Below are 8,916 nucleotides of genomic sequence, written 5' to 3' on the forward strand. Positions count from 1 at the left end.
CTCTAGGCTCTTCCCGGCTCTACGGTGTTGACAAGGCCGCTGCCCGCCGGTGGGTTTTGGCAGTCAACACATTTCGGCACGCCGGTGGGACAATCGTCTACATCAACCACATCGCCATCTACATCCGAGATGGCGGACGGCACGCCGATCACCTACGAGGATCCGCCCGACGACCTCAAGAAGCAATACAACGAGATCAAGGCCACCCTCGAAGCCGACCTCATCGGCTCTTTTCGGAGAACCCGTTCCCATGGCATCGGATGGAAGGGATTCTCACCGCAAGGTGCGCTCGATGGGATAGACCTCTCTACCCCGTCGGAGGAACGCACCAGTGGGTCCGCGGCAGGAGATCAACTACCCGGTGGCTCACTCGCTACACCGCCACTCGAGAACTTGGTCAACGTGTTGGAGCGTGTCGCTCGCGCGTGATCCAGGAGATCATGAGCCACCAGTACTCGCCGTCGGGACCAGCTCTCGGGACTCATCAAGGAGAGTTGCCACTCCAGGTCCCGGTCCACCGCTGCCATATGCGTTGGCAGCACTCTGCTGAAGTGCCGACTACACCGGCATTCCTCGTCTACAGGATTGGTGGCGACCCTAGTGACTACCAGCTCTTAAGGGAGGCGCCTAAGGAGATCCCTCAAGGATACGCGTGCATGTATGTGCCGGAGTGTGGTGACCGGGCACTCACAAACCAGGCCACAACATCGGGGACTCCGGCGAAGACAGGAGGAACGTCGGCGACGAGAGCGTACGTGGCTAACTAAATACGCCACACCGACGAAACTCCCGAGCCCAGCTGCAGGCTCGGAAAAGCAAACATGGCAGGCCAAGTACGCCACCCCGGCGAATCTTCGCAGTGCAACTCCTACGGCCAGCACAGCGGATCAGATCGGTACCATACTGAGAGACCAGTTCGGCATGATGCCGAAAAGAAGGGCAGTCGGCTATTCCAAGCCGTACCCCGACGATTACGAGATGATCCCGCTGCCACCTAAATATCGGCTCCCTGACTTCTCCAAATTCAGTGGATCGATGGCTCCAGCTCCATCGAGCACGTCGACCGATATTTGGCTCAACTAGGACCGGCTTCAGTTGTCGGATCAGCTACGCGTGAGGCTCTTTTCACAGCCCTCACGGGATCGGCTTTTGGATGGTACACCTCTCTGCCAGCAAACTCCATCCAGTCTTGGAAGCAATTGGAAGAACAGTTCCATATGCAATACCATTCGAAGCTTCCGAGTCCGGCATTGCCGATCTAGCACAACTACGTCGAAGCGCGGGAAACGGTGACAGAATACATCCAACGCTTCAGGAATCTTAGGAACCGATGTTATTCGGTTCGTATAACCGAAAAGGAAGCAGCCGAGTTGGCGTAGCAGTGCCTTGCAACACAGCTCAAGGACATGGCCTCCCAAGCAGATTATCCTCGCCGGCGCACATGGTTCAGAAACTATCAGCATATGAACAGCGCCACCCCGACCTGTACCAAGACAAGTTCAAGCGTGCAGTAGTTATGGTCGATACGGAGGAAGATGAAGTGCCGGCGGGAGACCAAGAAATAGCAAGTGGCTGAGTGGACTCGGGGAGGAACCCCGTGGCCTCGCAAATGGGTAAAGCCACCGGGGCCGCCCGTGGGATTTGATTTTGACGTGACCAAGACCGAACAAATCTTCGACCTCCTGCTCAAGGAGAAACAAGTTGACGGTTCCCGAAGGTCTCAAGTTCCCCACGGCGAAAGAGCTAAACGGAAAGCCGTACCGCAAATTCCACAACTCGCTTTCCCATGCCACCAACGACCGCCGGGTGTGGCGTCAGCACATCCAAGCGGCGATAGAGAAGGGGCGGCTAATTTTCAACCAGTACGCCATGAAGGTCGACACCCAACCCTTCCCCGCCGTTAACATGGTGGAAATCACCTACCTCGAAGGTTGCCAGCCGGGTCCCTCGTTCAGCATCAACATGGTAGGACCTGGAAACCACTCGGGCAAAGATGGAGATGAGGGCAGCTGCTCTCATAGCAAGGATACAGAGGAGGCCGCTCCACGCGATCGGCTCCGTCATGATGGCAAGCGCTATGTCACAGAGGGAGAGGTGAAGAATATAAGATATCGGCGACCCTCTCTCGATCACCTCCTCAACAAATATGTGAGTCAAGTATGACCAACGCCGACGGTCCAATTACGATGATAGAGGAGATCGTCCGGCTAGAGAAGCCGGAAGATATCGTCGGCAGGATCGCGATGAGGAGGAGCACGAGCGCCGTGCCACGGAAGCATCAAGGGAGCAAGATGACAACGCCGGACATTGGGACCGCCCCTTCTTCGGTACACTCGCTGGGATTCAGGAATGAGCCGATTGCCCACAATCGGCAATTGCCCGGAATGCAACAAGAAGAAGAAGGAGGCAACCAACGTGTCCGTGTTCGAGCGCCTAGGGCCTCTCCCGCCACAAAGCAAACGCGCTGAGTCACCTCGTTGGGCAGATCTTGAGGATTCGGAAGACGAGGGAGAAGTGGAAGAAGACAGTACCACCGGCCAAGGTGGTGCCCCGACGGACTCAGCCGTTCCCAAAAGCGCAGGGTTCAGCGATTGCGCGGCCCGGAGGAGGCCGAAAGGTTATACCTGCATACGCTAAGGAAGGCACGACCTGATCTGGCTGCAAAGGTTCAGCGAACCCTGGATGAAGAGGGTCGTCCACGGAAAATGGAGTGGCGCCCTAAACAGAGGAAAGCCGATGATGAGACATCGGCTGGCACAAACATGGTACTCGTCTTGCCGACAGATCTTAGTGCTCCACAACTCTACGGTGCACTCAAGGTGGACGACAGCAAGCGCATCAAGTCAGAGGTCGGGTTGGTTTTATCCAGCCTAACCGAATAGCAAGACTAGACCAATGAGCAAACCAGGCGAGGCTGATCCTTGTGATCGGCCCCAAAAAATTTATGAAGGGAACTTACAAAACCTTCAACGAGCAAGCAACGTGGAGGCCGATTCCAGCAATCGGCCAAAATTATCCTCACCCACCATTCTCGCCCGGGTTCAACATGTTATCCAACGAGCCGATACCATCAATTCTCTTGACAGAATCGGCTCGGGGGCACCCAGGTAGATAAAATACGAGGATATGCAATGGAAGCATCTCATCTTCTGGTGATGGGTATTGGAATATGGGGGCCGATGCACAGGTCGGCCGTAAAAAAACCAAAAAAATAAATAAAAAGTGAAAATTCGAAATTTTTCGAACACAGCCGATGCAGCAGGCATCGACTTAAGGATATGGAAGCCGATGCATGGCCATCGACTCAAGAGGAGTAACTGTTACGATCAGAGGGTCAATGGAGCACAAAAGGGAGATTTTTTATGAAAGAACTCCTCGCAGTTTGGAAGCTCAGATCCTCTCTTCAAGAACAATGTCGAGAGCAGCATGGGCGTGCGGATCAGGTCAAGGATGGATTGCATCAGGTCCACCAAAGGAAAGGAGCCTATCCGGCCGGCAGGAACCGAAGAAACTCGGGGGCAGCTCGCCTTGAAGGCTCTTCGCTTTGGGAAGCCGATTTATGTTCAAATCGGCTAGCTCGGCATAAGAAGCTCCCTCAGACACGATCGAGCCCAGGTCCATACAGCTCTGTTTTGCCTCGGCTAAGACTCGGGGGGCAACAAGCCTGGAAGATACCCCGTTTTTAAGAGCCGATTAGAGTCACCTCGGCTGCGGCTGCAATCGTCTAGGGCTTGGACTGTGCTGTTGCCGCAAGAAAAGGAAAGGGACTGGATTCTCAAAATAGCCGATGAGTTGTTGTCGGCTAAGGAATTGCGAAGAATTCTGGTCAGATATCTAATCGCAGCCTAAATTGAGAAGCTCTTAGCCTACGAGCTAATTAGAATCCGGTTTCCTCGGCGTTCAAAAGGAAAGAAGTCCGACGCGTTACTATCGGTCTTAGCATGACAAACAGAAGGAATGAAATTGGAGCGATTAAAGGATGAATGGAAGGAACAATTTCATTAATTCCAAGGAGCGGCTTTACAAGAAAGAGCCGATGGCTCTCAAAAGAGGGATCTGGTGCCTAGTGCACTGCTACTACTAGTCCTATACTACTAGTCGTCGCTGTCCTCGTCATCGCCGCCGTCGACGTCGTCGGCGCTGCTCCCAGGGAGCTCCTCGTCGCTGCTGCCCCATCCCTTGGCCGGAGCCTCTTCCTCCTCGTCATCATCATCATCCTCGCTGTCCGCCAAGGAGCGGAAGCGCTTGGTCGGCGGATACCCGATGGAGGAGGAGGAGTCATCCTCCTCCTCTTCCTCTTCGTCATCATCTTCGTCCTCGCTGTCCGCCCACATGCGGGGGCGCTTCTTCGGCGGGAGCTTGGTGGAGGGGGAGGCCTTGGCCTTCGCTGCTTCTCCTTCTTTCTCCTCCTTGTCGGAGGAGAAGGGATTCACTGCGGGGTGGAGGCTCTCCTCGTTCTTCTTCTTCGGCGAAGCTTGGGGGAAGAGTTTTGAGAAGGAAGAGGAAGAGGAAGACATCGCTACAGGAGGAGAGGGTTTTTTGGTGCCGATAGCTGGGATGGAATAGAGGATAAAGAGAGCTAACCAGTCGGCACGGTTAAATAATGAGAAATCTGGTGAAGGTTTAATGCTATTACAGCTTCCAAGGGATCGATGCCAAAGCTGTCAGAATTTCTAGAGAAACTGAGAAGACAGGGCATAATGATGACGGATGCTGTAACGGCTCTGCTCTGCCACGACATGACCCTTCGAAGGGAAAGCATAATGATTTTGGAAATGTTATTTCCAAAACCAGGGGGGCATGTGTTATCACCAGATTTTAGACAAATCCGGAGGTGGGCCGGGCTTGGAAGATTACATGTGGAAGATTTCGAAGCGGCCTGGCACGAAGGGTTTGGGCTGAATTGCCCGTGTATCTTTATTTAGTAGTTTATTATCTTAGATAAGGGTTAGAGTTTGTATCGTGCACGATGGGATATTCCCACGTTAGAAAGTCCCCTGGACTATAAATATGTATCTAGGGTTTATGGAATAAACAACAACTCACGTTCAACCCCAAAACAAACCAATCTCGGCGCATCGCCAACTCCTTCGTCTCGAGGGTTTCTATCGGGTAGCGACATGCTGCCTAGATCGCATCTTGCGATCTAGGCAGCACAAGCCCCACGTTGTTCATGCGTTGCTCGTACTGAAGCGCTTTTGATGGCGAGCAACGTAGTTATCATTAGATGTGTTAGGGTTAGCATTGTTCTTCGTTTAAGCATGCTTACGTAGTGCAACCCTTGCATATCTAGCCGCCCTCACGCCTATCTCAGGTGTGGGGGCGGCACCCCGCTTGATCATTATTTAGTAGATCTGATCCGTTACGATTGCTCCTTGTTCTACAAGGATTAGTTTAATATCTGCAATAGTTAGGCCTTACAAAGGGGGGGAGGATCCAGTGGCACGTAGGGTGGCGTTCGCGAGTCCTAAACGGGATGTTCCGAGGATCAACTTCATGTTGGTTTTTAGGCTTTGTTTAGGATCGGCTTACGAGCACCGTGCGTGGCCGCGAGGCCCAACCTGGAGTATGATGATCCGATTATGCGGTGAAAACCCTAAATCGTCGTAGATCTCATTAGCTTCATCTTGATCAAGCAGGACCACCAAGTATTCGTGCACCCCGTACGAATCATGGGTGGATCGGCTCTTTGAGCCGATTCACGAGATAACCCGAGAGCCGATCGAGGCTCGTATTTAATGTTTACATGTATGCCCCGCAGGAAACTAAGCGAGGCATCCCCATCACCTTCCCGACCAGTGTATAGGTCAGGTGGCACGCCCTTGCACTTCGCATCGCCGCGTGTGACCAGAAGAGCATTGCGGGCCGTCGCTCGGAGGGGTCTCAGCCAGCCGCAGCTCTAGGCTCTTCCCGGCTCTACGGTGTTGACAAGGCCGCTGCCCGCCGGTGGGTTTTGGCAGTCAACACTTTCTTGAGAGGAAATCTATTATATACTAAAAGCAAAATAAGAGATTTTAACAAAGACACCAGGTTAATCGACATACGCTTAAATAATATACTTCATTAATCTAAATTTTAATGGCTGAGATTTAAAACCGATTGGTTTTACATAAATGTTGTCACGTCCCGGACATACAAATCCATCACGGTACGTACGTGGGGAAATTCAAGGAATAGAGCCTTTGACAAATCCATCACGGTACGTACGTTTCAAGGAATAGTCTTTGTCACGTACGATTGATTTTTTTTTCTCAAGATTAAAGGTATAGGAGATTGTAGTTTCATGCAGGCTCAAATTCTCCAAACTTTAATTTATACCAACAAAATATTATTTCCCTTAGATTAGAGTTTGACGGAAGCATAATTTTCATAACTAAGTAAATATAGATTGGTAGGCAAATGCCTACTCTAATCCTTAAAAAAAATATAACTAAAACACTATGAAAGAAATTGACCGCAAAATTAAGCATACTACTGATGCTAAAAATAAGTGCAAACCACATGATTTGTATAGTTTTAGAAACCGAACTGGACCGCCGGTACAACCAAAAAAAAAAACAGAGCCTCGGCTGGTTCTTTAAGCCCACTGGACCCGCTAATCCAGTGAGCCGGAATAAACGGTACAAACCATGATCCGACCTCTGGTTTTAGGCACTAAACCGAACCGCCGGTTTGACCGGCTCAATTGATTGAAAAATTGAATTGCAAGGGATGAGCTTCAAACCTAGCACCTAAAGATCAAGTACATGGTGGAGCCTCCCACAGAAAAGTTGAGCTATGTTTGCTTGGTGTAAGAAAAAAAGAATATTTTTTGTACAAATATCGACATGATAGAACTCAATTTACAGGCCTTTGTTTTTCTGCAATGCATTCAAAAATGCACATGTGCTGACTGTGGCTGGGATTCTTAGACCAGCTGCATACAAAAAAAAGGAGGTGCTCGGTTGGTGACTACTATGTTATTATGTGACTTATTTGCATTTATAAGTATAAATTTATTAATTTAAATCTTAGCAAACCAGTAAGTAAACCGATGAACCAGTGATCCAATCGGTAAAAATATGAATCGATAGCCTCACCGGTTCATGTTTGTAAACTATGATGGTTATACATTAGAAGGTAAAACTTGAAAAAAAACATACCAACAAATGATTATTTTTGATAGATTTTTTTTCGAAAAGGGGGAAAAATCGCCCCAGCTTCTGCATCCAAAGGATGCACACGGCTTTTTATTAGATTATTCATGAAGCCTTACAAGAAACAATACAAAAGATCACTCTCGAAGCAACCTAACTATACCTACAGTAGGATGTATAGGGTGACAATACACCAACTCACATCATCCAAACTAAATGCCTTCCCAAACCGCCCAATAGCAGGTGAGAAGCACATCCGAGTCAAGCATACTCTCGGCGCACGCCAACGCCCACGCCACAGGAGTTGCTTCCGCCGTCTTCCTCGACTCCATCTTCAAGAGAGATAATCGCATTAACCTTGCAAGACCTGCCGTCGATGCCACCATGACGCCAGACGGCTCCACCATCCACTCCACCAACATCCGCCAACATCCAGCAGCTGCTCCAAAAACGATGCCCCAAGAGGTAGAACGACGCGAGCGCGCCGCCATCGTCCGATCCGGGAGACCCGAACCTAGGGTTCCCCCGGAGCAGCACGAGTGAGAGACCGCAGACTGCGACGACGATGCCTTCAAGAAGGTAGCGGCGTGACACGTCGCCATCGTCCGCCAACCGAGGTCGGAGCACGGTTTTCACCGGCAGCCGCGCATCCCAAACCCACCGAGTGTAGTGCCAAGACGGGCAAAGATGATGCCTTCGACAAGGTAACGACGTCGCCCGACGCCGCCATCATCCGCCAAGACCGAGGTCGAGGCTCGGTTTTCACCGGCCGCCATGACACCCCGGACTAGATCTCACCGCCACCCTGCCGCCCACGCGGCCAGGGCCACGGGCCACCGCTCGCCGCGAAGAACACGGCACAGCTGCCACCATCCAGAGCCGCCGCTCCGGCGTCCAGGGCCCCCACCGAGACCACCACCAGCAGCCCCTCCAGCACCGAAGCCCGCCGCCACCGAGCCGCCAGATCCCGAGAGCCACCCGCCGCCACGGACGTAGGAGCGGCTGCCGGAGTCGCCGACCAAGGGGAGACACGTCGGGGGTGGAGAGCGTCGCCGGGCAGCGGCCTCAGCCCCGGCAAGCCCAGCCTCGGCCACCTTCCTCCATGCGGCTGTGCTTGGCGCCGGGGACCGCAGCCGAGGGCCAGTCCCCGCCGCCCCCTTCACCGGCGCCGCGGCCTTTGGCCGGCAGCACCTCGAGGGGCGACGAGGAGGGAGAGAGGGGGGAGGGCGGACGGGGCGGCGGCGGCTAGGGTTTGCCCCTCCCGGTCGCCAGGAGGAGCGACGCGAGAGGGGTCCCTTAGATCGAGCCGTGGAGATGGAGGCATACTCATATATTTTTGATAGATACTGATCACACATTATGAATACAAAGAGTTTCCCGAATACAATCCAGAATAGAAAAAAGGGAAAAAAGGACAAGATTTCACTAAACAATGTGTTGCTTCATTGATATATTTGACAGATTTGAGCGTGCTGAAAGCTTAATTTTCTAAACTGTAGCGAAGATAAATTGGTAGGCAAAAACTACTACAATTCTAAAAAAAAAAACGCTATGAAAGAAATAGTCCTGGGGAAAATAAGTGTAGTACCTATGCCACAAAATAAGAACAAACAATATGAGTATACATTGCAAGGTAAAATTGAAAAGGAAATCATCCGTAGCAAGAATACATTACATATGCATTATGGATTCAAGTTTGCACCACACCTGCGTATTTGAAATCTATGTACTAGACAATTATTATTTTTAAGTCTAGATGGTGGTGTCGATTGGTTAAATT

This window comes from Lolium rigidum, chromosome 5, assembly GCF_022539505.1.
Source record: "Lolium rigidum isolate FL_2022 chromosome 5, APGP_CSIRO_Lrig_0.1, whole genome shotgun sequence".
NCBI classification, from domain to species: Eukaryota; Viridiplantae; Streptophyta; class Magnoliopsida; order Poales; family Poaceae; genus Lolium; species Lolium rigidum.